The sequence below is a fragment of the Balaenoptera musculus genome, chromosome 11 (genome assembly GCF_009873245.2).
Source record: "Balaenoptera musculus isolate JJ_BM4_2016_0621 chromosome 11, mBalMus1.pri.v3, whole genome shotgun sequence".
Lineage (NCBI taxonomy): Eukaryota > Metazoa > Chordata > Mammalia > Artiodactyla > Balaenopteridae > Balaenoptera > Balaenoptera musculus.
The window spans coordinates 97714360-97724507 of NC_045795.1; the positions used below are offsets into that span (position 1 = coordinate 97714360).

At 38.4% G+C, this 10148-nt stretch overlaps 1 pseudogene; it reads left to right on the plus strand.

Annotated features, from left to right (window-relative positions):
* Positions 1-8120: 8120 nt before the first annotated feature.
* Positions 8121-9289, plus strand: LOC118903877 (annotated as a pseudogene).
* The last annotated feature ends 859 nt before the right edge of the window (positions 9290-10148 follow it).

A 10148-nucleotide genomic window follows, 5' to 3' on the forward strand; every position in this document is an offset into this window, starting at 1 on the left:
GTGGAGAGCGTAGACTGACGGCAGCTGTGGCCTGGGAGATTTGGGCATTGTAACCCCACAGGCAGGGAATTGGGGTGACAAATACCCTGATCTCTCTTTCCCTTTACCCCCTGATCTCTTGCTAGTGCCTCTAATTTGCCACCTCCAACCAGCACCCAGAGGGCACAGTGCCTGCTGATGCACTCTGCGCGGGTCAGCCTCCCAGGGCCCAGGGCGATGCAGAGAAAGGTGCCTGGTGGACCTGAAGGAAGATCCCAGCACACCAGTAGCACCACTGGCACCGAGGGACCAACCACTCAGATAGCAGAATAAACTTATGAACCAATAAATGTTTCTAAATGAACGTGAGGAGGATGGAGGCCATACTTATTGGCCAGGTGTTTGGAGACCTTCACACATCTGACCCAAACTCCCTTTCCAATTGCCACATGCTCCACTTCCAGCAAGGACATTGCTCCTTATTCAAGGCGCTTCTCAAATGCCACCTCTTCTGGGAAGCCGTACCTCACTTCTCCAGAAAGTTATCCACTTCCCCACAGACCTCATTTACCCTCTGCTTTTATTACATCAGGCTATGGTCTCTATTCAAATCTCTTCACATCTCTCTTTCTCCCTATCAGCATGAGCGCCATCATATTTCTCTCCACATCCCCAGCATCTGGTACATATTAGGTGCTCAACAAAACATTCAGTATTTATTTAGACAGGATGGACTTGTGAGATATGATTGTTCCTAGCGCCCACACTGGAGACAATGAGTTTTTCTATCCATTGCCGAAGACGGTGAGGGTTTTTTACCTTCTGATTTTAAAAAATCAATGTGCTATCTTACAGACTTGAGATCAAAGTTGATTTAGTTTTTTACTAAATAATAATAAAAGCACTAAGGTAAAAGACACACAGGTGCTTCAATTCAGATCTAAGCAGAGCCAAAGCCGGCGAAGCTGGCACTGAGGGAGAAGTTCCCCGCTGACAGGGGTGTGCCACCAACTCAGCTCCTCAAGCCTCATAAACTGATGGAATTGAAAACTACTGCTTCGAAGCAAAGTATACAGTGCACTCACCGACAAAGAGGCATTTTGTGGACACGGGCTGTGAAGCTTGTTTTCATTTTCAAGTTTTAAAAATCTAATTTCCATGCAAATAGGAAAGGATGTGTTCGGGAGTGTTGAGCTCGGGATTTGTTTGAGCACCAAGCGGCATGACTAATATTTGGGGGTTGGAAAGTGGCCAAGGACACTTAAGGAATTCCAGTATTACAAAGGAAACCAAATATGTTGTGATTAGAGCATTCACTGTCCCAAGCAAATAAATGAGCTGGCTCAGAAGAGAAGCCTCTTTGCACTGCCCATTGGCTTCTCAGCAATTCTGTTCCCAAGAATCTGTGATCGTGTAAGAAGAATCATTGTTCAAATTTCGGTTAAAAACTCATTTATTCAAATGTTCTGAAAATGGGTTTTTAAATATTCAGAGGAAGAAAAATGCAAAATGTTAGGCCTGAGGGACAGGGGCCTAATAGAGTTTTAATAAGTAATTTATTTTTGTATTCCATCATGGTGAGCCTGAACTTGGATAGTGGGAGGAAGGGAGAGGTAAGGAGTGAGATGCCTGGGATCTCCCTCCTGACTAAAAAGGAAAAGAATCACGAAGAATCTGGTGTGAGGATTCAGGTATATAATCCCAGGTTTTAAGAAACGTTTCTTGGATTATGGCATATAAGAATTCAGCTTTGCTCTCAAGTGAAAAGAAAAGTTCTTGTATTTGAATGGGGCAGGGGGAATGAAGCAGGAGAGACAGTTAGCATAGGAAGTTCTCAAGCAGAAATAGTTTGAAAAGGGCAATTACCTCATTCTATCTGAAAGAGCAAATGAATAGTTAAAGGCTTTTAAAATAATCAATTTGAAGTCCCTACATAGAAAAGCAAGATGTTGAGCTGGGGACCCAGGAGGCTCAGAAAGCCACTGTGTCTTCCTAATGTCACACCAAGGACCAACCTCAATGTGAGAAACTGTTTAATATGAGAAAAGATGCAATTTGGATTTAGATATTTGTAATTTTCCTTATCTTAGTCTAAATCTGATACAGCAGTTGAGTAATATTTCTACTGTTTTGATAAAGAGATAGACTCGTGTGTGTGTGTGTGTGTGTGTGTGTGCGTGTGTAAGAGACAGAGAGACAGAGAGAGAGAGACAGAGAGAGAGAGACAGAGAGAGAGAGTATATCTTGGTCCATTGCCCAAAATCTGCAGTAATCACTACCTCCCCTGGTGGCCATATCCATAATTGCAGGCCTGTGTCTTCACATGGCCCCTTGGCAAAGGCACTGTTTTGTTTTACAATGATTGCTGGTCTGTGTTTGTCTCAGGGTACGAATGATGTGGGAACATGAGTACCAAATGCTCCAAAGGTTCCAATTAATAGGACCGTGATATCCTTATGACATGCCTGGAACTTCCATTGTGAAGTGGAACCCCTGGCTCTGGAAGGACATTTGTCTTTTTTTCCTCAATTCTGAGTAATGACTCTCCCAATTTCTTTCTTCTTTCCAGACTTCTTGGCACTCAGCACCAGAAGTGCAGTTAAAAGCTCCTTCTCTGCCCGAAGAGGAGAACCACGTTCTTTAACATTAAGTCCTCTTAAAGGGCTAGAGAGCTATATTGGTCCTTCCTTCTTGGATCAGAAACGCTGGCTGTACCCGAAAGATCTGTGGCTTGACATCTATTGATCTGAATTTTTGTTTCATTCCTATTTCTGCTCAAACAACTCCTGGTTTGCATTTCTGTCACTGTTTTAGTCTAGTATCCTGGCAACCACCTCCAAGGTTCTTACTGTCTGACAAGAAAGGCAGTGAGGAGGGAGGAGTGGGAGAAATGTGTCTTAAGTGGGGTGGTGGCAGAAGGTAGACATGAGGGAGGGTAAGGTGGAGAGAGGGGAGAAAAGAAGGGGAGGAGAGAGGAAGCAGGAATGATGCAAAAGGAGAGAAAACATGAATTGAGGAAGAAAAGGGGATGAGATGGGGAACGGGCAGGGGTTGGGGGGGAAGGCTTGTGTTCACCTGGCTAGGAGTCACCAGGGCCCTGGTACCTCAGTGGTGACCCAACATGAGCAAGTGGGTAAATAAATTAATGTCCTAACATCTGACCCACTCCAGCCAGAGATGGCTCACTTGGTGACCCTGGAACCCAGGACAGTCCCTACTCCCTGAGATGGGAGGACAGGCAGGCTGCCAGTGAGAAGCCAGTCCTCTCAGTTAGGAGGTGACTTTAGCTCAGGGTCTCATGGCCCTACCTGGCCCTCACCCTGACCTTGCTGCTATCTCTAGCTCACACCCAGATTCTGGAGAATTCTTCTGGTTTCCAATTCATGCACTATTTTTCCTGGTCCCAGCTTCCAGGGAGCTGCTGGTTGAATGAAGTGATTTCCAGTGAGGTACTGTCACCCCTCAAAAGGAGCTCAACTACTGGCTACTGTGAACCTCATAATGCAAATATGTATAATAGTTTTCCTTGGATGCTGGGAGACTCTTAGCAACCTATATTTTCCAACCCATCTTAGGACAGCTGATAGGCTTAGCCAAAGAGCACCTCGGACATTCCAAAATATGTTCCCACCTCGCTAAAAACCAACAACAAACTGTACACATGCACTTAACAATGTGTAAAGTGTTGTTATATACTACCATAAATTTTTCTCCTAAAGTGTTGGGATGACTTTCCTGGTCTTGCCATTGGCCAGTGGGTGTGTTGATAAACTAAAACCAACACTCTTGTGTTTTAGGATACTTTACATGGAGCGGATGTTCGTGCTGCTAAAAGGGGAATTTTTATGCCATCATTCTTTGAAAAACATAACTTGCCAAAATGAAAACAAGAAGAAACAGTAAATCTGAATAGTCCTATATTCTTAAAAAAAAGACAAACAACTCTTTCTACACATTAAAAAAAACACAATTTTTTGTCACCAAAATAAAGAGGGAACATTTCTCAACATACTGAGATCAACACATCCCTGGTACCAAAACCAGACAAGGATATTATAAGAAAATAAAATTATTGTCCAATACCATTCATGAATAGAGATGCAAAAATACTATACAAAATATTAGTGGGGGGCTTCCCTGGTGGCGCAGTGGTTAAGAATCCTCCTGCCAATGCAGGGGACATGCGTTCGAGCCCTGGTCTGGGAAGATCCCACATGCCACGGAGCAACTGGGCCCGTGAACCACAACTACTGAGCCCGCGCGTCTGGAGCCTGTGCTCCGCAACAAGAGAGGCCGCGATAGTGAGAGGCCCACACACTGCGATGAAGGGTGGCCCCCACTCGCCGCAACTGGAGAGAGCCCTCGCACAGAAACGAAGACCCAACACAGCCAAAAATAAATAAATAAATAAAATATGGTATAAAGTTTAAAAAAAAAAACTTAGCAAATTGAATATAGTGATATTTTTTAAAAAGGATAATCTATCATGACTGAGTGAAGTTTATTTGAAAAATACTAGTATGGTGTAACATTTAAATATCAGTCAATATATTTCACCATACTGAGAAAAATCATATCTCAAAAGATTTATTAAAAACATTTGATAAAATCAATAACTATCTATAACAAATTCCTCAGCATTAGGAATACAAGGGAACTTCTTTAACTATATAATGAGTATGTACAAGATATCCACAGCTAACATCATAGTTAATGATGAAATACTGCATTCTTTCCTCTAGTGTTTGGGAACAAGATAAGGATGTCCACAATCTGATGCACAATCTTAGGGGTAAAGCAAACAATTAGAATTAACAAGTGAAATTGTCAAGACCACTAGATACAGGATCAACATAAAAATTACTACATTTAAAAGAATTTAAATAATATAAATTATGTTCTTAAACTACAATGGAATTAAGTTAGAAATCAGTAATAGATCTGGAAAGTCCTCAAATATAGGAAACTAAACAACACACTTCTAATTAACTTATGGATCAAAGAAGAAATTACAAGGAAAATTACAAAATATTTTGAATTGAATGAAAATAAAAACACAACACATCAAAATTTTGGGGATGCAGCTAAAACTCCGCTTAGAGGGAAATTTATAGTAATACATGCTTATAGTAGAAAAGAAGAAGAGTTTCAAATCAATGACCTAGGTTTCTAACTTATTATTCTATTCAAAGTTATTCTAAAAAAGAACAGCAACTTAAACCTAAAATAAGCAGAAAAAAAAATAAAGAGAAAAAAAATTAAACAGCAGTGAAATTGAAACAGAAAAGTAACAAAGCAAAGCAAAACTGATTATTTAAGAAAATTATTAAAGTTGACAAACCACTAGCCAGACTAATCAGGAAAAAAAAAGATGACATAAATTACCAATATCAGGAATAAAAGGTCATGACCATAGATCCTACAGAGAGTAAAGGCTAATAGGGAATATTATATATAAGTATATACCAATAAATTCAGCAATTTAAATGAAATGGATAAATTCCTTGCAAGATACAAATTACCAAAGCTCACTCAAGAATAAATATATATACTAAATAGCTCTATATCTAGTAAGAACTTCTTTTGTAGTTAAAATCCTTCCCACAGGGGCTTCCCTGGTGGTGCAGTGGTTAAGAATCTGCCTGCCAATGCAGGGGACACGGGTTCGAGCCCTGGTCCGGGAAGACCCCACATGCCACGGAGCAACTAAGCCCATGTGCCACAACTACTGAGCTACTGAGCTTGCGCTCTAGAGCCCACAAGCCACAACTACTGAGCCTCCATGCCACAACTACTGAAGCCTGCGCGCCTAGAGCCCGTGCTCCACAATAGGAGAAGCCATTGCAATGAGAAGCCTGAGCACCGCAATGAAGAGTAGCCCCTGCTCACTGCAACCAGAGAAAAGCCCGCATGCAGCAACGAAGACCCAACGCAGTCAAAAATAAAATAAATAAATTTAAAAAAAAAACCTTCCCACAAAGAAAAACTCCAGGCCCAGATGGTTTCATTGGTGAATTCTGTGAAACATTCAATAAAGATAATACCAGTTTTACATAAACTCTTCTGGAAAATCAAAGAGAAGGAGAAATCACTCCCTAACAAATTCTATGAAGCCAGCATTAACCTGGTAGCAAAACCAGACAAACACACTACAAGAAAAAGCAAAACAAAACTACAGATCAACATCTTTCATGAACATAGATGCAAAAAAATGAAGTTTAGTAAATCATAACTGCAATATGTAAAAGGATCATGACCAAGTGGAGTTTATCCCAGGAATGCAAGGTTGGTTTTACGTTTAACATTAATGTAATTCACCATACTTATGGAAGGAAAAGAAGAAGAAAAATGCATATTATCATCTCAAAAGATGTGAGGAAGAGGAAGAGGAAAAAGAAGAAAAGGAGGAGGAGAAGGAAGAGGGGAAGGAGGAGGGAGAGTAAGAAGAGGAGGAAGCAGATGCAACAGCAGCATTTGATAGAATCCAACAACCATTCATGATAGAAAGTCTAGGCAAACTAGGAATAGACGGGATCTTCATCAACCCGATAAAGATGACCCATAAAAACATACAGCTAATATCACCTTACTGAGAGACTGAATACATTCCCCACAAAGATCAGGAGAGAGACAAAGATGTCTGTTCTTACCCCTTGTACATGACATTATACTGGAGGTTCTATCCAGTGCAATAGGCCAGAAAAAACAAATAAGAGGCGTACAATTTCGAAAGAAAGAAATACAACTGTCTTTATTTGTAGACAAACTTATAGTCTGTAGAAAATCCTAAGGAATTTACCAAAAAAAATGCTGGAATAAGTGAATTTAGAAAGGTTGCAGGATACCAAGTTAACATAAAACAAATAATTCTATTTCTATGTACCAGAAAGAAACAATCAGGAATTGATATTTTTAAAAAACACTATTAATGATAGCATCAAAAATATAAAATATTTATCAAAAGTTTGAATAAAAGATACACAAGGCTAGTGCCTCAAAAACTTCAAAACATTGCTAACAGAAATGATAGAAAACCTAAATATATGGATAAATATACCATGTTTGTGAATTGGCAAAATCAATACTAAGATAGCAATTCTCACCAAACCAATCTGTAGATTCAATCAATCTCAATCAAAGTCCCAGAAGGTTTTTTTTTTTTGTAGAAGTTGACAACTTGATTTTAAAATTTATATTAACATGCAAAGGACCTTGAATACCCAAAATAATTTTGAACAAGAAGAACAAAGTTGGAGGACTTAGACTACTTGATTACAAGATTTATTATAAAGCAACTCTAATCAAGGCAATGTGGCATCTGTATAAACATACATCAGTGAAATAGAATGGAAGGTCCAGAAATAGACCCACATACCCATGGTTAATTAATTTTCAACAAAGGTGCCAAGGGAGTTCAATGGAGAAAGGATAATCTTTTCAAAAAATGGTTCTGGAACAGTTGCACCTTTGGAAGTAAAAAATGAACCAGATCATTATCATATCACACCATATATAAAAATTAACTCAAAATGGATCATAGATCTAGATGTAAAAGCTTAAACTATAAAACTTCTAGAAGAAACCATGAGAGAAAATCTTAGTGATCTTATATTTGGCAAAAAAAAAAAAAAAATACTAAATAGGAAACAAAAGGCATAAACTATAAAAGAAAAAATAATTTAGTTGGTTTCTAGCAAAATTAAAAACACTTGCTCTTCAACAGATACTGTTATAAAAATGAAAAGGCATGTCACAGACTGAAAATATTTGCAGAACATAATCAACAAAGAATTTGTATGTAGAATATAGTTTTTTACATGTATAACTCAATAGTAAGACAAATGGCCCAATGAAAATGGTAAAAGATTTGAACTGACATTTCACCAAAGAAGACGGCAAATAAGTGCATGAAAAGATGCCTCACATCATTAGTCATTAGGAAAATGCAATTCAAAACCACAATGAGATACCACTTCACAACCACTAGAATGGCTCAAATTAAAAAGACTGACCACTCCAAGCGTTAGTGAGTATGTGGGGCAACTGGAACTTTCATACTCTGCTGGTGGGAATATAAAATGGTATGGTCACTTTGGAAAACAGATCATAGTTGCTTAAAAAGTTAAAAATAGTTTCCCATCATGGAGGACGCTAGAGATAAGGTGCTTCAGGACTACCACAAGAACCTGCTGGAGCACAAGGAGATCGACAGCCGTCTCAAGGAGTTAAGGGAAAAATTAAAAGAACTTGCCAAGCAGTATGAAAAGTCTGAAAATGATCTGAGGCCCTACAAAGTGTTGGGCAGATTGTGGGTGAAGTACTTAAACAATTAACTGAAGAAAAATTCATTGTTAAAGCTGCAAATGGACCAAGATACGTTGTGGGTTGTCGTCGACAGCTTGACAAAAGTAAGCTGAAGCCAGGAACAAGAGTTGCTTTGGATATGACTACACTAACTATCATGAGGTATTTGCCAAGACAGGTGGATCCACTGGTTTACAACATGTCTCATGAGGACCCTGGGAATGTTTTTTATTATGAGATTGGAGGGCTATCAGAACAGATTCGGGAATTAAGAGAGGTAATAGAATTACCTCTTACAAACCCATAATTATTCCAACCTGTAGGAATAATACCTCCAAAAGGCTGTTTGCTATATGGACCACCAGGTACAGGAAAAACACTCTTGGCATGAGCTGTTGCTAGCAAGCTGGATTGCAATTTCTTAAAGGTTGTATCTAGTTCTATTGTAGACAAGTACATTGGTGAAAGTGCTCGTTTGATCAGAGAAATGTTTAATTATGCCAGGGACCATCAGCCATGCATCATTTTTATGGATGAAATAGATGCTGTTGGTGGTCGTCGGTTTTCTGAGGGTACTTCAGCTAATAGAGAGATTCAGAGAACTTTAATGGAGCTACTGAATCAAGTGGATGGATTTGATACTCTACATAGAGTTAAAATGATCATGGCTACAAACAGGCCAGATACAGTGGATCCTGCTTTGCTTCGTCCAGGCAGATTAGATAGAAAAATACATATTGATTTACCAAACGAACAAGCAAGGTTAGATATATTGAAAATCCATGCAGGTCCCATTCCGAAGCATGGTGAAATAGATTATGAAGCAATTATGAAGCTTTCAGATGGCTTTAATGGAGCAGAACTTAGAAATGTTTGTACTGAAGCAAGTATGTTTGCAATTCTTGCTGATCATGATTTTATAGTACAGGAACACTTCATGAAATCAGTCAGAAAAGTGGCTGATTCTAAGAAGCTAGAGTCTAGATTGGACTACAAATCTGTGTAATTTACTGTCATGGCTGCATGACAGATATTGGCTTAATGTAAAAATAAAGTTAAGGAAAATAATGTATGTATTGGCAATGATCTCATTAAAAGCGTATGAATAAAAATGTGTATGAATAACATTGTAAAAATTAGTAATTCAGTAATTCTACTTTTAAGAAGTATGGAAGAAATTTGTATGTTTGTTAATTTGTATTTATTGCAGCAGAAGTTATAAAAGAAGAGTATGTTGAAGCTTTTCGTATTTGCTGTGTATTTTGTAAAACCTTGAAAATGGTTTGAGACAGTAGTACCAGATAGCATTTCTTATGACTTATTTTATATCATTTGTTTTCCTCATCCTAAAAAGTTTAATAAAATCTGTTTGATTCAGTTCTCCTACTAAAAAAAAAAAGTTAAAAATACCTCTTCCTTTCCAATTTGGATTTCTTTTATTTCTTTTTATTCTCTGATTGCCATGGCTAGGACTTCCAAAACTATGCTGAATAAAAGTGGTGAGAGTGGACATCCTTGTCTTGCTCCTGATCTTAGAGAAAATGCTTTCAGCTTTTCATCATTGAGTATGATGTTAGCTGTGGGTTTTTCATATATGGCCTTTATTATGTTGATGTATGTTTCCTCTATGCCCACGAAACTGTCACTTTTTGCAGATGACATGATACTATACATAGAAGGTCCTAAAGACCCTACCAGAAAACTACTAGTGCTCATCAATGAATTTGGTAAAGTTGCAAGACACAAAATTAATATACAGAAATGTTTTGCATTTCTATACATTAACAATGAACTATCAGAAAGAGAAATTAAGAAAACAATCCTATTTGCCATCACATCAAAAAGGATAAAATACCTAGGAATGA